Source organism: Ipomoea triloba, chromosome 4, assembly GCF_003576645.1.
Source record: "Ipomoea triloba cultivar NCNSP0323 chromosome 4, ASM357664v1".
In the NCBI taxonomy this organism is placed as follows: domain Eukaryota; kingdom Viridiplantae; phylum Streptophyta; class Magnoliopsida; order Solanales; family Convolvulaceae; genus Ipomoea; species Ipomoea triloba.
The window spans coordinates 5,460,324-5,468,453 of record NC_044919.1 but is presented as its reverse complement, the minus strand read 5'-3'; positions in this window follow the sequence as shown (position 1 = coordinate 5,468,453).

Genomic DNA, 8,130 nt, shown 5'->3' with positions numbered 1-8,130 from the left:
TAACAAAATTATATATGGAGATTTTTTTTTTATTGTGTAATGTCTTGCACACTAGATACTACACAATTAGAGAGGTAAATAGCACTAAAAATACGTCGTGTACTAAAATTATGGGTTTTTGCAAAAGCAAATTTAATTATTAAAGATTGTATATTTAAGTGTTAAAGTTTTCATAGTTGAGTTGTTGATCATTTCGAAGTTGTCATCGCATTTTTTTAAAATTAATCAAATCCGTCGAATTTATACAGATGTAAAGCTAAGATTGAATTTGTTATTATTTCTCTCATATAGAAGTGTTCTCACATGATCCATAGCTTTTATATATATAAGAGTAGCTATGGTTGATTTAAAAAATGGCTATTGTTTTAATTACACATCATTTTCTTTGTTGATATATAGTTGGTGTATTATTAAATGTCGAGTTAATACCCAATATAGTCCTCGACTATAGTGGCTTTTACTCAATTTAGTCCTAAATGATTTTTTGTGGTCAATTCGGTCATCGACTTTGATGGTTCTACATAATTTAATCCTTTGTTAAAAATTCTGTTAGTTGACGGTTAGAAATAGGGTCCTAAAGATAATTTCTCATCCTTCATCCCATTTTGAATGATTCCTTCTTCTTCCCCTTATTAAGATCCACGTAGAAATGCAAATTTTCGTACCAAATCAACTTCAACCCTAAATAAATAAATACAGAATAAATAAATACTTGCTACACCACACATTAAGAAAAATTGCAATTTCATAACACCACCACCATCACAACGGCACCACCACCTCCATCGTCACACTACCACACCACACTACCACCACCAACAAAACAACCATCACCACCACCACCAACACCTAAATAGTTAGTATACTCACCAATGAGACTTATTTAGTTGTTCTTCTGACAAATGTTGTCATTTTGAATAGATCATAATTTAAATAACGCTAATGTAAAAATGAAAAAATTGTACTTTAGTAAAATAAGAAATCATTATTACTTGTAACTCGAAAGAGATATTGTTATTTTAGCTATCCATCCCTTATTTTTACAATTTAGTAATCTCTTAATTAATACTAAGAAAGCAATTGTACTCCCCATCACACTTGTGAATCGAAGTTTTAAAATAATCCACATATGAAACCTAATAATTATAATCTTATAAACTGGTCATGTACTCTTGCATATCTTTAATTATTAATCAAATCAGAATAAAATATAAGTTGAAAATCATATTGGTTGGCATGAGTGGTCGTGCATTCTTATCCTTCAAGAGATATTAGAAATTCAAAAAATTAAATTACGGTATTGATTGAGTTTGCATGAAACACGGATACACTACTAGTCACACTTTTTTTTTTTTTTTTTGAGGAATACTAGTAACACATTGTTACAACTTTATTGACTATTTTCCTTTCACAGTTTAACTATTTAATTATTTATGGTGTTGCTCCTAACTTCTTTTTTTTTTTTTTTTTTTTTGAACTATTTTTCCTTTCACAGTTTAACTATTCATGTACATTTTAACAAGATGGAAAGGATCGGCTTATAATTCTCGCATTTTTCTTGACATGATAATGATTCAAGTCTCAATTTTTCAAAGCCCCCAACATGTAGCTTTATATGATTATGTACTCAGTACTCATATTGACTATTGTATACATTTAGGCAAGTATTACTTATTTAGTCGACAAAGGCTACCCAAAAAAAAAAAAGTATTTGAATTGACACCTTACCCCAAGACAAGGTACTATATATCAATCAGGCTTCGTATTAGAGTCATACTCGACGTAATAATTTATGCATTAAAACTTCATGCCGATCTTCTTATAAATTATTTTCGTACCGAATAAGGATCTCAATATTTCTCACTAGAATATAACATAAGCAATATAATAAATCTGAACTTCCACTTTAGGTAAAATATATGTTTAATAGAAATGTGTACTTTTTAGATTAGGTCATTGTTTAATGATATTCAAAATAGAACTATATCAAAATTAAAGAATTATTAGAGCATCGATGTGAACAATCGTTTTATTTAGTCACTGATATTAAAAACAACACAACAACAAAAAACATACATGGAGTAGATAAGCTAATATCCACTCTTATTTTAAGGACAATACACATACTAGGTTGCCACGCATGCAATATAATGCATGATTATTTCCCATCCATTTTCAACTTGCGAACTGAAGTTCCATCTAACCAATCACAGGAGTCCTTTGGACAACGTTGTTACAGTCGACAGAAACCCAAACTCGGTCGCATCTATAATCTAAGGGTATCGGGCATCTTGGATAAGCGATTCTTACAGTGACAGAAGGATTCTCTTTCTCGATTGTTGCTTTGGCAACCAGTGCTTGTTCTCCTACAAGCTCTGGCCAAGAATCCTTACCTGTACGTATATAAAGGTAACAAATTAAACTACAATAATAAAGACCAAATCATACTCAACTAAGACATCTCTGGACTGTAATTAATACATATATAGAGGAAGAGAAATAGAAATGGGACTACGACCTTCACAAAAAGACGACATCCTTGGAGTAGTATGAACTTTGCTCCTTAACTAGCCTTTCTTTCTCTTTCTTTCTGGGATGGTTTCTTAGGAGATAGCTAGCATGGGTATTTATAATTGGCTAAGCATATTATGCGCTCACCTATGACCTATTATGCATTTGCAATGAACAGATTATGTACATAATATTTTAGATACATATACATAATAAATATGTTAATTGTAGTAGACACATAATTTATTCACTGAAAATAAATAATAAGTTAACTACAAGCAAATAATTTGAATGAAATTTTAGAGGAGGCCAGGGTGCATGGCCATCCCCATTAAAGGAGTTTTACAGGGTATTTTAGGTAGAAAGAGTGAGGTTGATGAGAGATAAAATGGAGAGAGAAGAAAACCTCACCTCCTGCGAATAAGAGGTTTTTTGCACACAGGTCGTAAGGACAACCCAAGTGGTAAGAGTGCTCTACCTACCGCCGAGAGGTTGGAGGTTCGATCCTCAAACCCTTGGGTTTGAGCTGGTCAGTTATGGGTAACCTAGGCTGGTTTACCTTCTTGTGGTCCTTTGCCGGCTGGAGGTTTGAGCCGGTCAGTTATGGGTAACCTAGGCTGGTTTACCTCATTATGGTCCTTTGCCGGCTAGGGTCATAGGGCGAGGAGAAAACCTTCTTAAAAGAAGAGGTTTTTTGCAGACTATGTGGGCCCATCAAAATTAATGAGAGTTGTGCCTCACGCGTTGCATGCGCCCGCCTAGGCGCGCAATTATATTTTTTATATATATTTTTTTTCAGTTTTTTGTTTTGTATTTTTTTCCTTTTCTTTTTTTTTTCTTCCACTCTCATTTTCTCTTTCTTAGTCACACTTGTAAAATCTTCTCAAAAATCCACCACTATTGTGGAAGAATGGAGAGTAGATATCGTAACAATTGATAAGAATTCGGGCAGGCTTTATCCGTGCCATTATTAATTGTGTGGGTCAGTGATAGAGATTGACGCTAAGCTACTTAGCTACGTGCCAATGAAAATATTATAACAAATTCATTCAATGCATCGCACGCGTGAAAATACTAGTACAGATAATACTACGATAAAAACATTAAAAAAAGTTATGTTAACAACATTATTATTTTCATTAATGAGATCTGATCTAATGCAATATCTCAATCGTTTAAGCTACAGCATACTCACGTACAATACATAAAGTGGCGACAATTGGGAATTATCAATTTATGACAATAGCGATCCGAGATTCAATCAAAACAGAAAAAGTGACTAAAAAAATTAGTGTAATTTGATTAAATTTGATTTTGATTAAATGGATCGTCACAACTAACATCTCAACAATGCTAAATTTATACGACATTGTGCTCTAGTGTCCATCCAATTTAATTAGAATGTAGTTTCATAGAAATGGCATAAATTGGACCAACGTCCTTAATCGTCATGGGTTCTAATTTTATCATGAATTCTTTTTTATTAATATAGTTATAGATTATATACTCACTGTCTCAATAAATATATATTGATCATTTCATTATATATATATAAGTTTATTCAATAATCTGTTGTTCTGGAGTATTCTTTTAATTTTGTGTACTCTATTTAATTAATTATTTCATCTCCTTTTCATAACCCTGGACCATTTCTGCATTTTATTACCATTCACACAAAAAGATGATAAGAATATGGCCCAGCTTTTGCTATACATATAAAACATTATTATATTTGAACGATTTCTCATCTTCTTTTATATATACATTGTTATCATGGCAGATATATATATAACGTGGCGACATGCAAATACTGATAGGATAGGATCATAGGATACCCAAATTTCTTCAGAAAATGTTATTGGCCTGTTAAATAGTTAACATATGAGTCAATTTTAACTTATTTAATCACTATCAGCTATTTGACTTGGTTAAAAAATTAACATAAGTGTTTAGTTAATTAATTTTTTGCAATTCTGAAATGCTAAAATTCAAAAAACTGCTCAAAGCAACTTTTCAATTAGCTTTTTGAAAAAAGATCGAAATTATACCAAATAATTATCAACTAACCTCTAATTTACCAAACACATTTTTACAATCAGTTAATGTTATTGAATAATTATATACCCTCTAATCCAATCAGCTAATGTTATTGATTAATTATACCATCTAATTCAATCAGTTAACATCCATTTACCAACCAAGACATTATTATGATCTAAAATGTGTCAAATTATTATTTCGCACGAGTTTTATATGTCAACATTGTTGTTGTGTTGTTGTGTTGTTGTGTTGTTGATTAGATTTGCAAGAACTGTCTAGACAATGTAGATTTGCATGTTCACCAAAAATGTCATCGCCACATTAATTATTGATAGCTACCCGACATTCACCCCAATCAATAACAAAATTATGGATTCAATTTTTTCTATTGTGTAATAGCTTACATACTAGTCACTAGATACTACACAAGATAGGTAAATCGCACTAACAGCATGTTTGGTTCACAGAATTAATTTTAATGGAATAGGAATAGTATTATATCATTTGCACAATGCCCGTGAAAAAAAACTACTCTATAATCTTGCATTGATATATTTTGAAATACTCATTCAAAAATAAATATTGAGTATTATATCATTTGCACAATACCCGTGAAAAACTAGTTAGTGTATATATATATATACAGAAATTTTATTAAAAAGAAAAAAAGAGATGCATAATTTAGGTCATAAACTGAATTTCCTCCAATAAAATATTGGGTGCATATGAACCTCAATCATTTGGCTCTAAGTTTTATTTCTATTATTAGAAAATAGTACACCATTTTCTTGATACAGAGCATGCATCAATCATGTGCCTGCCAAACACATTTATAAACATATAGTACCTACCGTGCTCCAATAAAATCTGTGGTCCTTCTTGATTTGAATCGCCTAAAATTCATTTAATTAATCAATCTAAAGAAGTTAATAATTTTATTTTTTAAAGTATAATAAAATTTTATTGTACGGATATCCATGTACATACATATCTTAGGAAACCTAACTTGTAAATGGTTAAAACATATTAAATGGTGTATGCATTGGCAGCTCAATTAATTCTTCCTAGATGATAGATTGTGGGCAATGATAGCAGCTATAATGTGGCATATATTTTATGTGGCAAGCTTCTTGTGGACACCAAAAATTGATCGTCTCACATAATAGGCCGTTGAGACACTCTGATTTACTTCTCCACTATCATGTCGATCAGATCAAAGTGTAAAAGCCCTAGGGATGAGGGAATTTCTATTGGAATTAGTAGCATAAAATGACATTTAAGTGGTCATTTTATAGTACAAATATATGTGTGGTCCACTTCCGATTTAGGTCAGGTCAAAATGGATTTGCGTGCACTCTTTGTAGTGAGACGAAGAAACCTATATATTGTACGTTCAAAATGGATAATGAGTAAATGAAAAATTAATTATCAAAGTAGACTCATTTGAGTTGAAAATGAAGGTGGGAAGGGTTTGTAAAAAGCACTTGTCCCACATTTGTTTGAGAAGTGGGTTTGCACTACTATATATACAAAAGCCTTTTAGAAGATGGTTGAATTGTATTACATATCTGAAATTATTTTGGGTGTTAATGTCATTGTTTGAGTTACTGATTTTGAGAACTTCAAAATTTTTGTTCGCCGAACTTTTTATTTGAGTACTCAAACACAAAATTTGTAATCTATTTTATTCTAGGAAACTGACTTTTTATTTGAGTACTCAAACACAAAATTTGTAATCTATTTTATTCTAGGAAACTGACGCTACAATGTTCCTAACACTCTCAGAAGGTAGCGAATCGATTTTAAGAAAAATACGTGTTACACATGACTCGAATTTCTCATCTTTCTTTTCGTTGGGGTTATCTTTTCTAAATTAAATCCCTACTTCCGTTAATATACATATATATATATATATATATATATATATATATATATATATATATATATTTTCGTATATATGTTATTTGTTGGTTTCGTACCAAACTTTGAATGAAATTGATTTTTAAAAAATTTAATTTAATTTTTTTCGTTAGTACTAGTATATTACCAGTGCGATGCACGGATATTATTTTTTAATATATATTTAAATAATAATCAAGTTATAAATAATTATAATAGCTGGAAGTGATTTTTTTTTGTATTATCAGATAAGTGCAAAAGTATCAATAATATATGACTCTTTTTTTTTTAAACAATAATATATGACTCTAGCTATTCACAATTATTTTAGAAAAGTTGATACGTGATATGATTTATATAATTATATTATTATTAAAATAAATATGTGAAAAAGGAGATAATTTTAAAAAGCATTAAGATGTAAAAAGAAAATTGGAATCAAACTGTATTTTAAAGTTGTTTTAATTACCTGATTTAAAAATGTGTTTTTACACATAACTGATTTAGTTACACTAACGGAATGTCGGGTTATTTAAGGGAAGAAAATAATATAATAAGTGATAAAGAAGGAAAATCATAAAAAATACTAAAATCAAAATAATCTGAACTATTCATTTGATCAAATAATTTTAGAGGCATTTTTTTTAGTTCCCGTTATAGGCTTAACTTTATTGGATCTTATTAGTGTGTGTATATGTGTATATATATATATATATATATATATATATATATATATATATATATATATATATATGAGTGGTCAAATGAGTCCATCCTGTTGTATGAGTCCGTGTGGATGGATCTGAGTCATTGAATGTTTGAGATCAATGGTTTAGATTTCACCAACGCTGGAACACAAACTGTGCAAGTGAAGTGCAAAGTTGCACAGTTGGCCAAATCTAAATCATTAATATCAAGTATTCAATGGTCCAGATATGTCCACACAGGGAAAGGTGAACTCGCGAGAACACTGGCCGCTACTACTTGAATTGACACACGGAGAAGTGTTAAAGAGAGAATGAAAGAGAGAAAGAAAGGGAGAAAGAATGGCAATAAAGAAGAAAAAGATGGCGGTTGCAAAACGGAAAGTGGAAGAATGCAGAAGAGGTTTTTGGTTTCTAGTGATTAAGATCAGAACATGAGTTTGGCATCAAACCTTAATCATCACCCAACACTATAGATCAGAGTCCAGCCATTACAAAAAAAATTATGTTTTTGAATTGCTTTTTGGTTTTCAGTTAGCTTATTATGATAAAGAACATGAATTTATGAATTTATGAGTATGACTATGGATTCTATTAATATGTTTTTTTATTCTTCCCCGGGACATAATCAAAATAAAATAAAATTATGACTGAAAAAGAATTCAAGAATAGCTAATAATAATCGATGACTAAAAGTGAAATTTTCTCTTAAACTATATATGAACAAAAAAGAATAATAATCTCAAAATGGATAATATTTTTTTAAGAACACTAAAAGAAGGCAAAATTGAAATTTCCATATATGAAGAGTATAATTTTGACAGAATTAATTTTAATATATGAAGGGTATAATTTTTCCCTCATTAAAAAAATGTTAATTTTCATTTTTAATTTATCACTTAATATTCACCACATAACATAATAATAAAGATTTTTTTTTTGATTACATGAAACAATTTAACATAAAATGTAAAAT